This window comes from Dendrobates tinctorius, unplaced genomic scaffold (assembly GCF_039654945.1).
Source record: "Dendrobates tinctorius isolate UK_male_01 unplaced genomic scaffold, ASM3965494v1 ptg000007l, whole genome shotgun sequence".
In the NCBI taxonomy this organism is placed as follows: Eukaryota; Metazoa; Chordata; class Amphibia; order Anura; family Dendrobatidae; genus Dendrobates; species Dendrobates tinctorius.
Window position 1 is genome coordinate 41,437,282 of NW_027361675.1, and position 14,574 is coordinate 41,451,855.

A 14,574-nucleotide genomic window follows, 5' to 3' on the forward strand; every position below is an offset into this window, starting at 1 on the left:
CGACACAAAATAATGAGGGCAAGTGGTAAGCTGCAGTCTATGTAAGATGTAATGAAGGCCCATTAGACTGAGCACAGACACTTGCTTCCGCAATGAAACAGTGAATGCTTGTCATTGTAATGTAAATATTTAATGCTTTGGAAGAATATAAACTGACTCAATACAACTATCGCTCATGTTTCACATGTACTTGCACAGAAAATATGTCAGTTCAATGTGCCTTTTATACCATCACATCTCTACATTACCTCTACAAAGACAAATATACAGTGCCTTGCAAAATTATTCGGCCCCCTGGAACTTTTCACACAAAAAATGTGTAATTGCATTTATTGTCTGGGAGAAATACATTTTCTGGATCCATTTCAAGGGTGCCAACAATTTCGGCCATGACTGTACATAAAGCTTAATGAGTGCTATACATTGAATACAATTATCTGCAATTCCCCGCACTTCTGTGGGATTCGGAAATCACAAGATTGTAAGTTAGTCTTAGGTGGTCTAAGTTCAGCCCTCTCAGGGACTTCTTTTACCAAAATATTTTTTTTTCTTATAACTAGGGTTCCTACGGAAGCCCGAGTTACCATGAAAAATTGAAGAAAGAAAGAAATGCAATAACCCCTTGTCAAGGGGTCCTTCTCCGATACCACACAATCAACAGATTGCGGGAAGTGTGAACAATCCCAGGACCTTTATTATAGGCAAAACTAAAAGGTCCATAAACAGTCCACCACACTGAGGATACAATAGTCCAGAACACAAATGCAGTTCAGTAACAGGGTGAATGTCCAAGGAGATGAGAGTCCAATAATCTGGCAGACAGAGGATAAAATGGGTCCATATGCTTCCCCTTCTCTCTGACATGCCATCTTCACACGATCATAAACACACAGGGTCTGACTTGAACAGCTCCTGTCCTCCCCAGCCCCCTCCTTATGTCCAGGGGTAGTCAGACAGGTTGGGGCGGTTTTCAGGCCTCCCAGACCTGAAAAAGGTGCCTTGGGGATTAAGGCACTACAGGGGGTTCATCAAGAGGCATAGATACAGTCAGGCTGCAGACAATAAGTGAGGTAATTCAATTATCAGAGTTTTGGAAGGTAATTGAGACTCTAGACAATATGGGGAATACATGGAATGATACAGGGCAACAAGAAAACACTATGGAAAGCCATAAAATATAAATATACACAAAATGATACCCACATAACATATCACACCATCACAACTTCTCTCCCCTCATAATAAGTGAGCCCGCCATGAGGTCTACACAGACCTCTGGCCTGCTCACTTTAGTCCACATTGCTCAATCATTTATAGTTCCTTGTACAGCCTATGGTTCTTCTTGATGAGACAGTCCATCAGCATTCTGGTGTTGGCTTCCCCGCTTGTATTGGATGGAGAAGCTGGAGGGTTGTAAGGACAAGCTCCACCGCAGCAATCTTCCATTGTCCCCCGATACGCTGTTCAGCCATGTGAGGGGGTTGTGGTCTGCAACATTTGTAAAGTCTCTGCCATACAAGTATGGCTGCAATTTTTTAGCGCCCGTACAATGGCAAGGCACTCTTTTTCAATAGTGGCATAGGCAACATCCCGATCAAGTAGTTTCTGACTGGCAAAAGCAACAGGATGTTCTTCTCCAGCGGCGTTCACTAGGCTAAGTACTACCCCAATCCCCAAGGTGGATGCATCTGTCTGCACGAGGAACCTGCGCTTATAATCAGGGGCAGCCAAGACAGAAGCAGTGATGAGGGCGGTATTTAGTGCTGAAAAGTCATCCTTGCATGCAGTCGTCCATGTCACATTCCTAGGCATGTTCTTGTGGGTCAGGTCGATTAGGGGCTTGGCCAAGGTGCTGAAATTAGGAAGTAACCAGCAGTTCCTAAACATGCAAGTACCTGCTTTTTAGTCTGGGGTCTACACCAGTTGCTAATGGCTTCCATCTTGGCAGGCTCAGGCCTTAGGGTCCCACCCCCTACTCTATGCCCGAGGTACTGCACCTCAGTCATCCCTGTTTGGCACTTATCAGGGTGAATGGTCAGTCCTGCAGTAAGGATACAGTCTAGCACTATGCCCAAGTGTTTAAGATGTTCCTCCCAGGTTGTGCTAACAACGGCAATGTTATCCAAGTAAGAACAGACAAAGTCCTGACAAAGTCCTGACAGTCAATCTACCAGTCTCTGGAAAGTAGCGGGGGCAGTTTTCATCCCAAAGGGCAATCCCATGAACTCAAAAAGCCCAAATGGAGTAATGAAGGCCGAGCGCTCCCGAGCGTCCTCCGTTAGGGGTATCTGCCAGCACCCCTTGCTCAAGTGTAACGTGGTCACAAATTGGGCACTGGCCAGATGATCCAATAGATCATCAATCCTGGGCATGGGGTAAGCATCTCTCTTGGTGGCATCATTTAATCATCTATAATAAATGCAGAATCGTGTTTTACCATCCTTCTTGGGGACCAGGATGACAGGAGAGGCCCAAGAACTGTGAGATGGCTGAACAACTCCCAGTTGTTTCATCTCCTCCTGTTCTTCCTTTATCATGCCTTGAACAGCCTCTGGAACCCGGTAGGCAGCCTGCTGGATGGGGCATTGTCCGGGGGTTTCCACATGGTGGCTGGTGAGAGTAGTCTTCCCCGGCTTTGAGGAGAAAGCAGCAGCTCTCGGCCTTAGAACGGAGAAAATATCGTGCTTTTGTATATTTGATAAATGGGAGCCCAGGGGCACTTGTTCCAGTGATCCTCCCGCTTCAGCGACCTGGAGAAGATCGGGGAGACACTCGTCGGCGGTGGTATCACTAGGGGGTTGGCAGACAGCTAGAACAGGCAGAGATCGGTCGTGGTATCCTTTCAGCATGTTAATGTGGACGGTTTTCTGTCGTCAACCACTAGAGTCCAGGGCAATAACGTGTCATTAATTTTCTTGACAACCTGATAAGGGCCTTCCCACACTGCTTGAAGCTTGTTGGCAGGGGAAGCAGTAATCATGAGCACTTGTTGTCCTTCCATAAATTCCCAGGTCCTGGCATTACGGGCATACCAGTTTTTTTGTCTGGACTGGGTCATTCGCTGATGTTCTTTAGCCAAGGTAGCTAGCTGGGCGTGATGGTCTCTGAACTCTAGAACATAGGGATGTCTCCCTCCAAATGTTCTTTCAGAAGAGTGAGAAGCCCACAGACCTTCCGGCTAAACAGTAGTTCGAAGGGAGAGAACCCTGTGGACTCTTAGGGAACCTCCCGATAGGCGAAGAGGAGAGGTGGTAGGTATTTTTCCCAGTCTTTTTCAACATCAGCAAAAGCCCTCAGCATATTTTTTCTGGTTCCATTAAAGCGTTCACATAGTCCGTTGGTCTGCGGGTGGCTCAAACACCACAGGTATGTCATAGGGACTGGACCAGATCTGACATGAACTGAATGCCTTGATCCGATAATATTTCGCTAGGAAACCCTACCCGGGTAAAGATGGTAACAAGGGCCTTGGCTACCTTTACTGTTGTAATATTGGACAGGGCCACAGCTTCAGGATACCGAGTGGCATAGTCCACCACTGTCAGGATATATTTTTTCCCTGACCGGCTGGGGTGGGCCAGAGGACCTATGATGTCAACAGCTACACGTTGAAATGGTTCTTCAATTATGGGCAAGGATTGCAGGGGTACCTTATGTCGAGCTCCTGGATGCCGCATTCGACGGCACACATCGCAGGTGCGGCAATAATGGGCTACTGACTGCGAGATGCCAGGCCAGTAAAATCTTTGGGTGAGTCTCTTTTCAGTCCTTTTCCTCCCTTGATGTCCAGCCAAGGGGATGTCATGAGCCAGTTAGAGTAGCTTTGCCCTGTACTTCTGAGGGACAATGAGTTGCCTGGTTGTTGCATCAGCGTTGCCCTTGTCACTGACCTTTGTTAAACGATAATACAGTCTGTTTTCTCGAGTGAAGCCATCCCCATTATCTCCCATGTGCCCAGTTTCTGCCTTTTGCCTAAGTGCTGCTAAGGTAGTGTCACCTATTTCTCTCCTAAACTCCTCTCTGTCCCAAGACTCTCCCAATGTAGTAGCAGCGAACGTATTGCTTACCAACTCTGATGCGGTTCGTGGTGGTTGCTACCCGGTGAGGTCCGGATGATGCAGTGCTTGAAGGACCTGTAGTCAGGTGACTGCTCCCACAAATTGGCACTGTAACTCCCCAATGTCGTTCCCAAGGAGGATATCTGCAGGAAGTCCTCCCATATCTCCAATCCAACAGTTTTTCTCCACAACCATAATCCAAACGCACAGAAGCTCGCGAGCACCCCCCGCCAGTACAATGAGAATTCCCAGGCCCTGGTGAATTGCCTCGGGTCGAACCACACGGGGATCTGCGATAGTCAGGAATGCCCCCGTGTCTCTAAATCCTGACACTTTGTATCCATCAGTTAAGACATCCTGCAGGTGGCGTTGCTGTTGCTCTGGGTAGCTAAAGGACAAAGGCCAGAGTCCATACACTCCACGAGGGGTATCTATGGTGCGGTGGTCAGAGGTCAATTCTGGTGGGGGTGGTGGTAGGTCTTCCTCAGGCGGGATGGAGTGCACAAGATGCACTGGATGAGGTGGGGCTGTGTGGGGCTCCCTCCAAATCCATGAGGGACAGCCAAACTGCAAATGTCCAGGTTGCCCACACCTATAACATCTCCTCTCTGTGATACCCCAAGGTCGTGGTCGGAACTGTTGGGGCTAGGGGGAAGGGCAGATATATACTCGGAGGGGGACAGGGCACGGGAGTTCATTGTCCAGAAGCCTCCTCCATTGCGGTCGCATAGTAAGAGTTTCATCGGCCAGGGCTGCAGCTCTATCCACGGTACACGGCGCGTGTTCCCGGACCCATTCCCGTACCTCTGCGGCGCACTTGGCAAGAAATTGTTCTATAAGAAATGCCTGTATAACATCTTCCAAAGTAAGGCTATGTGCCCACGTATGCAGAAAATTTCTGCTTCAAAACCGGACTCCATCCCAGAAAACACGCATTTTATTTCCATGTGTTTTTTGCACAAAAGACGCGAGTTTTTGATGCGTTTTTTCCGCGCATCTTCTAACTCATAGAAAATAGCTAAAAACGCGGACTTTTCCGCAAAATTAATGAGCATGCTGCGTCTTTTACCGCAAAGCTTTTTTTAGCGAAAAAAAATGCATCTGTGCACTAAAGGTGCGGAATTCATTTAAAATGAATGGGATGCTTCTTGTTTTTGAAGCGTTTTGACCTTGGACAAACGCTTCAAAAAACGCTTATGTGGGCACACAGCCTAAAGGCGTTTTCTGCTTCCAGCCATATCCAACATGCCTGGGACATCTTATGTGCATACATCCTAAACGATCCCCCTGTGGTGTATGGGAGGTCTCGGAACTTGGCCCCATATGAGTCTGGGGTGATAGCATGGTAATCCTGGATAGTCCGCTTTACAGTGTTATAATCCCAATTCCGCTGTGAGTCAATGGTTCGGTAAGCCTCCGCCATGCTTTGGTTCAGGAGTCCCATGGTTAAAAGTTATTTTTCATTTTTTCATTCCTATTACTTTTGGGATATTACTAGCACTTGTTTTGCCATCCAGCTTGTCCTATTGGAAGAGGATTGTGAACACAACAGCAGGGTTTTTTATACTTTCCTTCGTTAAATAAGATTTGGTCCACGTGATCACCTAATCAGAAGCACATTAAGGGTATGTGCACACGCTGTGGATTCCGCTGCGGTTCCGCAGCGGTTTTGGCCGCTGCGGACCCGCAGCAGTTTTAGCTGCGGTGTACAATACCATTCAAATGGTAACCAAAAACCGCTGTGTAGACGGTGCGGATAAATCTGCGCGGATTTCCTGCAGTTTTGAAACCGCAGAAAGAATTGACATGTCAATTCTTTCTGCGGAATCCGCAGCGGTTTCCTATCTCCACCATGGTGGAGATGGTGAAACCGCAGGACCAAACCGCAGGCTAAACCGCAGATAATCCGCAGGTCTTTTGACCTGCGGTTTTATCTGGGGTTTTTGCAAAATCCATGCGGATTAATCCGCAGCGGATTCCGCAGCGTCTGCACACACCCTAAGGCTGTGTGCACACGCTGCGGATTTTGCTGCGGTTCCGCAGCGGTTTTGGCCGCTGCGGACCCGCAGCAGTTTTTGCTGCGGTGTACAGTACCATGATTCCCTATGGGAATCAAAAACCGCAATGCAGACGGTGCAGAATTTTCCGCGCGGATTATCTGCGGTTTTCAATCCGCAGAAAGAATTGACATGTCAATTCTTTCTGCGGATTCCGCTGCGGTTTGCCATCTCCTCCATTGAGATGAAAAACCGCACGGCAAAACCGCAGAGCAATCCGCAGGTAAAACTGCAGGTATTTTACAAAATCCGCGCGGATGAATCCGCACCTAATCCGCAGCGTGTGCACACAGCCTAAGTAGAATGAGGTGTACTCTGGTTGGAATTCAACTGACACTGGAATGGAATGGCTGTCAGACAGGTAGTGAAGCTGATTTTCATAAGGCTGTGTGCCCACGTGGCGTTTTTTAAGTGTTTCTGCAGCGCTTTTAGACAAGCGATTCGGCTGCAGAAACGCTTAAGAAAAGCATCCAATTGATTTTTAATGAAAAACGCACATGTTGTGCCAATGGTGCGTTTTAACCGCTGTGGAAACGCTTAGCGATTAAAAACGCAGCATGTTCATTAATTTTGCGAAATTGCACGCGATTCCGCATACCATCAATTATATTGGCAAAAACGCTTAGGAAAACGCATGCAAAAACGCTTCACAAACGCTTACAAAAGCGGGAGCAGGGTGTGCGATTCTGCTCAGGTTTATTCTGCTTCAGAATCGTTACGCGGGAACATAGCCTAAAACTGTGCAGTGGTCTCTTCATTTTTGCCAGAGCTGTATATACAGTATATAGTGATATAAAACCAAAAACATTATTCATATAAGGTATGGTTATATTTTGGTTACACCTAAACAGCACCAGAAAATAATATAAAAAAAAAAAACACATCAGTGGAAAAAGTTATGTCTTCTAAAATGGGGTGAGACAAAACAGAAAAAAAAGTTATTAAAGCCTTTTTGGGCCTATCATTAACTCCTTAATGAACAGAGGTATTTTTGATTTTGCATTTCTGTTTTTTGCTCCCCTTCTTCCCAGATCCTTAACTTTTTTATTTTTTGATCAAAATGGCAATTTGAGGGCTTTTTTTGTGGGAGGAGTTGTACTTTTGAACAACACCATTGCGTTTAACATATCGTGTACTGGAAAACAGGAAAAAATTCCAAGTGCGGTGAAATTGCAAAAAAGTGCTATCCCACAGTTGCTTTTAAGTTTTTTCTTACCATGCTCACTAAACGCTAAAAATGACATGCCACTATGATTCTCCAAGTCATTACGAGTTCAAAGACACCAAACATGTCTAGGTTCTTTTTAAGTTAACTGGTGAAAAAAATTCAAAATTTTATTTAAAAAAAATCACCATTTTCGGATACCAGTAGCGTCTCTATTTTTCATGATCTCGGGTCAAGTGAGGGCTTATTTTTTGCTTGCCGAGCTGATGTTTTTAATGATACCATTTTAGTGCAGAAATGATCTTTTGATTGCCCATTATTGCATTTTTTTGCAATGTTGTGGCAACCAAAAACACAATTCTGGCGTTTTGACTTTTTTTTCTTGTTTTGCCTTTTAATGATGGGGTTAATTCTTTTGTTATATTGATAGATCAGGCGATGCAGAATTCGGCAATACCAAATATGTGTAGATTTGATTTTTCTATTGCTTTATTTTGAATGGAGCAAAAGGGGGGTGATTTGAACTTTTATATTTAAAAAAAAATTTTTTTACTTTTTGCATGCTTCAATAGTCTCTATGGAAGATTAGAAGCTACACTTGTCTGATCAGCTCTTCTACATACAGGCGATGATCAGATCGCCTGTATGTAGCAGAAATGCTCACTTGCTATGATGGCTGACCACCTGGCAGCGCTCATAGCAATCCGGCTATGAGGACCATAGAGATCTGCTGGAGTCCTCTGGTTGTCATGTCAACCCATCGTTGACCCATGTGACGTGGATTTCTGGCACACTTGCCGAAAGTGGGAGTTAAATGCCGCTGTCAGAGATTGACAGCGGCATTTAACTAGTTAACAGCCGTGGGTGGATCGCAATTCCACCCATGGCTGTTGCAGTCACATTTCAACTGTATATATCAGCTGTCATGTGCCCTGAAAGATGTAGGCTCAGCCACGGATCCCACACCAAACAGGGGGAGTTCGACATTGGCATACTATTACACCCCATGTCGAAAAGGGGTTTCCATGACTATATTAATTTTTTCCTGTGGGCCTAACTACTTGCCTGTTCTGCTCGGTGCAGATCTTGATTTCAATTTTACTTTATATTATTAGCAGTTGTCAGATTATTAGAGTAATAGCATATATAATATTATTGCATTTATGACACGATTTGCATTATAATGCACACACCCTTCAACATTGAAATTGCAATTGTTATATAACATGATTACATTTTCACACTGGATTCTTACAATGCAAGCATATGATAATTATATTTCTCATTTTGTATAAATATTGTAAAATAACTATTTACAGTTATCAATTTATTTTATTATTATAGCACTAGTATACAACGTGAATAATAGTGTTCAGATGTTATTATTATAGTACCAATGTAGGGTTTTCTTTTGCTTTCAACAAAGAAAGATAGTCAGCATTCTCCTGCCAGTGCTGCACAATATTGTATCAGGATGGGATCTGCAGAAAAAAAAATATGATGATCAGCATAAAGTTGGAGCAGCTGTCCATAAACCAATCAATAGGCCTGGAGAAAATGCCACTTGGGAAGTCCCGCATTCTTCATTCCTATTGATTGGACTGGAGTAAAGAATGATTATATTACCAATCCATTTATTACTATTCCAAGAATTTTAAGATATTATTACAATTGTCCCATTGTTTTCTTCTAGCAGTAATGCACGATTATACTAAGCACAATGCAGTTTATAATACTAGTATACAATAATTACAATCCTCTGTGTATTGTACAATTATAAAACAATCTATCATACAGCAGAATTTAAACTGGCACATTTATTAAGAATGGTGTTTCATACACGATCTCATTGCATTAAAAAGAGGAATCTTCAGATGACTGATACTTACGGTAGCTTAATCAGCTTCATCAGTCATCATCACTGGTCCAGCTCTGCTACACAAGTCATCACTGATCCAGCTCTGCTACATCAGTTATCAATGATCCAACTATGCTACATCAGTTATCAGCTGCTACACTTGTCATCACTGGTCCAGCTCTGCTACACCAGTCATCAATGATCCAACTATGTTACATCAGTTATCATTACTGATCCAGCCATGCTACATCAGTCATCAATGATCCAACTATGCTACATCAGTCATCACTGATCCAACTATGCTACATCAGTTATCACTGGTCCAGCTATGCTACACCAGTCATCACTGGTCCAGCTATGCTACACCAGTCATCACTGATCCAGCTCTGCTACACCAGTCATCACAGATACAGCTCTGCTACACCAGTCATCAATGATCCAGCTCTGCTACACCAGTCATCAATGATCCAGATCTGCTACACTTGTTATCACTGGTCCAGCTATGCTACACCAGTCAACACTGGTCCAGCTATGCTACACCAGTCATCACTGATCCAGCTCTGCTACACCAGTCATCAATGATCCAGCTCTGCTACACCAGTCATCAATGATCCAGCTCTGCTACACCAGTCATCAATGATCCAACTGTGCTGCATCAGTCATCACTGATCCAACTGTGCAACACCAGTCATCACCGATCCAGCTATACTACAACAGTTATCACTGGCCCAGCTCTGCTACACCAGTCATCACTGATCCAGCAATGCTACACCAGTCATCACTGGTCCAGTTCTGCTACACCTGTCATCAATGATCCAACTATGCTACATCAGTCATCACTGATCCAACTATGCAACACCAGTTATCACTGATCCAGCTATGCTACATCAGTTATCACAGGCCCAGCTCTGATACACCAGTCATCAAAGATCCAGATCTGCAACACTTGTCATCACTGGTCCAGCTCTGATACACCAGACATCAATGATCCAGATCTGATACACTTGTCATCAATGATCCAGATCTGTTACACTTTTTATCACTGGTCCAGCTATGCTACACCAGTCATCACTGATCCAGCTCTGCTACACCAGTCATCACAGATCAAGCTCTGCTACACCAGTCATCAATGATCCAGCTCTGCTACACCAGTCATCAATGATCCAGATCTGCTACACTTGTTATCACTGGTCCAGCTATGCTACACCAGTCAACACTGGTCCAGCTATGCTACACCAGTCATCACTGATCCAGCTCTGCTACACCAGTCATCAATGATCCAGCTCTGCTACACCAGTCATCAATGATCCAACTGTGCTACATCAGTCATCACTGATCCAACTGTGCAACACCAGTCATCACCGAACCAGCTATACTACAACAGTTATCACTGGCCCAGCTCTGCTACACCAGTCATCACTGATCCAGCAATGCTACACCAGTCATCAGTGATCCAGTTCTGCTACACCAGTCATCAGTGATCCAACTATGCTACATCAGTCATCACTGATTCAACTATACAACACCAGTCATCACTGATCCAGCTATACTACATCAGTTATCACTGGCCCAGCTCTGCTACACCAGTCATCAATGATCCAGCTCTGCTACACCAGTCAATGATCCAACTATGCTACATCAGTCATCAATGATCCAGCTCTGCTACATCAGTCATCAATGATCCAACTATGCTACATCAGTCATCACTGATCCAACTATGCAACACCAGGCATCACTGATCCAACTATACTACATCAGTGATCACTGGCCCAGCTCTGCTACACCAGTCATAAATGATCCAGCTATTGTACACCAGTCATCACTGATCCAGCTCTGCTACACCAGTAATCAATTATCCAGCTCTGCTACACCAGTCATCAATGATCCAGCTCTGCTACACCAGTCATCACTGATCCAACTCTGCAACACCAGTTGTCACTGATCCAGCTATACTACGCTCTGCTACACCAGTCATCATTGATTCATCTATGCTACATCAGTCATCATCACTGATCCAGCTATACTACATCAGTTATCACAGGCCCAGCTCTGATACTTCAGTCATCAATGATCCAGATCTGCTACACCAGTCATCACTAATCCAGCTATGCTATACCAGTTATCACTGATCCCGCTCTGCTACACCAGTCATCAATGATCTAGCTCTGCTACACCAGTCATCAATGATCCAACTATGCTACATCTGTCATCACTGATACATCTATGCAACACCAGTCATCACTGATCAGCTATACTAAATCAGTTATCACTGGCCCAACTCTGCTACACCAGTCATCAATGATCCAGCTTTGCTACACCAGGCATCACTGATTCAGCATTGCTACATCAGTCATCAATGATCCAGCTCTGCTACACCTGTATCAATGATCTAGCTCTGCTACACCAGTCATAATGATCCAACTATGCTACATCAGTTATCATCACTGATCCAGTCATGCTACACCAGTCATCACTGATCCAGCTATACTACATCAGTCATCACTGGTCCAGCTCTGCTACACCAGTCATCAATGATCCAGATCTGCTACACTTGTCATCAATGATCCAGTTCACCTGCACTTGTCATCACTGGTCCAGCTCTGCTACACCAGTCATCAATGATCCAGATCTGCTACACTTGTCATCAATGATCCTGATCTGCTACACCAGTCATCAATGATCCAGCTCTGCTACACCTGTATCAATGATCCAGCTCTGCTACACCAGTCATCAATGATCCAACTATGCTACACCAGTTATCATCACTGATCCAGTCATGCTACACCAGTCATCACTGATCCAGCTATACTACATCAGTCATCACTGGTCCAGCTCTGCTACACCAGTCATCAATGATCCAGATCTGCTACACTTGTCATCAATGATCCAGTTCACCTGCACTTGTCATCACTGGTCCAGCTCTGCTACACCAGTCATCAATGATCCAGATCTGCTACACTTGTCATCAATGATCCAGATCTGCTACACCAGTCATCAATGATCCAGCTCTGCTACACCTGTATCAATGATCCAGCTCTGCTACACCAGTCATCAATGATCCAACTATGCTACACCAGTTATCATCACTGATCCAGTCATGCTACACCAGTCATCACTGATCCAGCTATACTACATCAGTCATCACTGGTCCAGCTCTGCTACACCAGTCATCAATGATCCAACTATGCTACACCAGTTATCATCACTGATCCTGTCATGCTACACCAGTCATCACTGATCCAGCTATACTACATCAGTTATCACAGGCCCAGCTCTGATATTTCAGTCATCAATGATCCAGATCTGCTACACCAGTCATCACTGATCCAGCTATGCTATACCAGTCATCACTGATCCAGCTCTGCTACACCAGTCATCAATGATCCAGCTCTGCTACACCAGTCATCAATGATCCAACTATGCTACATCAGTCATCACTGATACATCTATGCAACACCAGTCATCACTGATCAGCTATACTAAATCAGTTATCACTGGCCCAGCTTTGCTACACCAGTCATCAATGATCCAGCTTTGCTACACCAGGCATCACTGATCCAGCTCTGCTACACCTGTATCAATGATCCAGCTCTGCTACACCAGTCATCAATGATCCAACTATGCTACACCAGTTATCATCACTGATCCAGTCATGCTACACCAGTCATCACTGATCCAGCTATACTACATCAGTCATCACTAGTCCAGCTCTGCCACACCAGTCATCAATGATCCAGATCTGCTACACTTGTCATCAATGATCCAGTTCTCCTGCACTTGTCATCACTGGTCCAGCTCTGCTACACCAGTCATCAATGATCCAGATCTGCTACACTTGTCATCAATGATCCAGATCTGCTAAACCAGTCATCACTGATCCAGCTATGCTACATGAGTTATCACTGGCCCAGCTCTGCGATACTAATGAGTCATCACAGTTCTAGCTTGGTAATATCTGTTTAGCATCTCCTCTCTACAACAACTCTTCTATCCTGCTGTACCAGCGTGACCTGTAAGTGCTGTTGAAGAACTCTTCTTTCAGAATAGGAATTCAAGAATCAAATTCAGCAAATGAGATATACAATACAATGTTATGGAGGTACTGACAGAATGGACATGTTATGTGGGCACAAAATATAGGTAATATCTTTCTGCAGACACCAATAATGTGAACACTATACTAACCCATTAAATTCTCATCAGACTACAAATCATAAAGGGCTCAGGGCAGAGTTGTTGCATGGGACTCACATTATATGTTTCTACATGAACCAAAATCAATAGAAAAAAATAGTTTATTTCAATTCATATAACACAAGACCAAGCGTTATTTTCAAAAACACAGAATGTTTAGAAATGCAGAAAACTCTTCTGAATCTGTCTTGTAGAAATTCATACACTTGCTCCAGAATCAAAATGGAAGCCATTTTCCACTAATGGTTATTATTTCAACTATTTGCCGCATGTGTCCTTGCCCTTTCTGTTTTGAAATAAAACGTTTTCTTCAAATATGGTAAAATGCTGTACAGGAATAATCATATTTGTATTAATAACACTGTGTTACCAAGGTTTTGTCCCTCGAACAATTTTGAGTGTTCCTGATAGATTTTTTCATGTTGATTTCAGAAATTACTTCAGATTTTTCCTATCACGTAAGGTTTTTGAGAAATGATACAAAATATTATAATATCTATATATATAATTGCCTTAAATTGTCTGTCATCCACTTTCGTCTGGATGTCCCCGAATCCCACAATCCACTGCGCCGCACCAAAAGTACGCCGACCGCCATTTTGGAACACCCAAGTGATGCCACTCGGATCCAGGATGCAGCTGCGATCCCGAACGCCGCTGCGATCCTGACCGCTGCTTGGATCCCAGCCGCCGCTCAGATCCCAGCTGCCGCTCAGATCCAGGCCGCCGCTGTGATCACAAGGCTGCCTGCCCATCCACCTCGGTGCAGTCACAGCCGGCAGGAAAGACTGCGGCTTGAGGCCTGTGCTGGAGATTGGGTGTGGCCACCCTATGGTGGTGCCGCACACCATCTCCAGCACAGGCCGCAAAACAACGTCTTTCCTGCCGGCTGTGAGAGGGGTGTAACAAGAGGGTGTAATCAGGGGGGATCAATGAGAGGGATGCCGCCGCCGGACCCCCGCCAGGACCCACCGCCTGACTACACGCGCCGGATCCCGCTGCTGCCTGCCCACCAACCTCCGTGCAGTCACAGCCTGCAGGAAAGACCGCGGCTTGAGGCCTGTGCTGGAGATTGGGTGCGGCCACCCTCTGGTGGAGCCGCACACCATCTCCAGCACAGGCCACAAAACACTGTCTTTCCTGCCGGTTGTGACTGCACGGAAGTGGGTGGGCTGCCACGCCCAGCGCCACAAAGCTGCCCCCATCGTGATGTTACTGTCCTCCCGATGCGATAGCATCGGG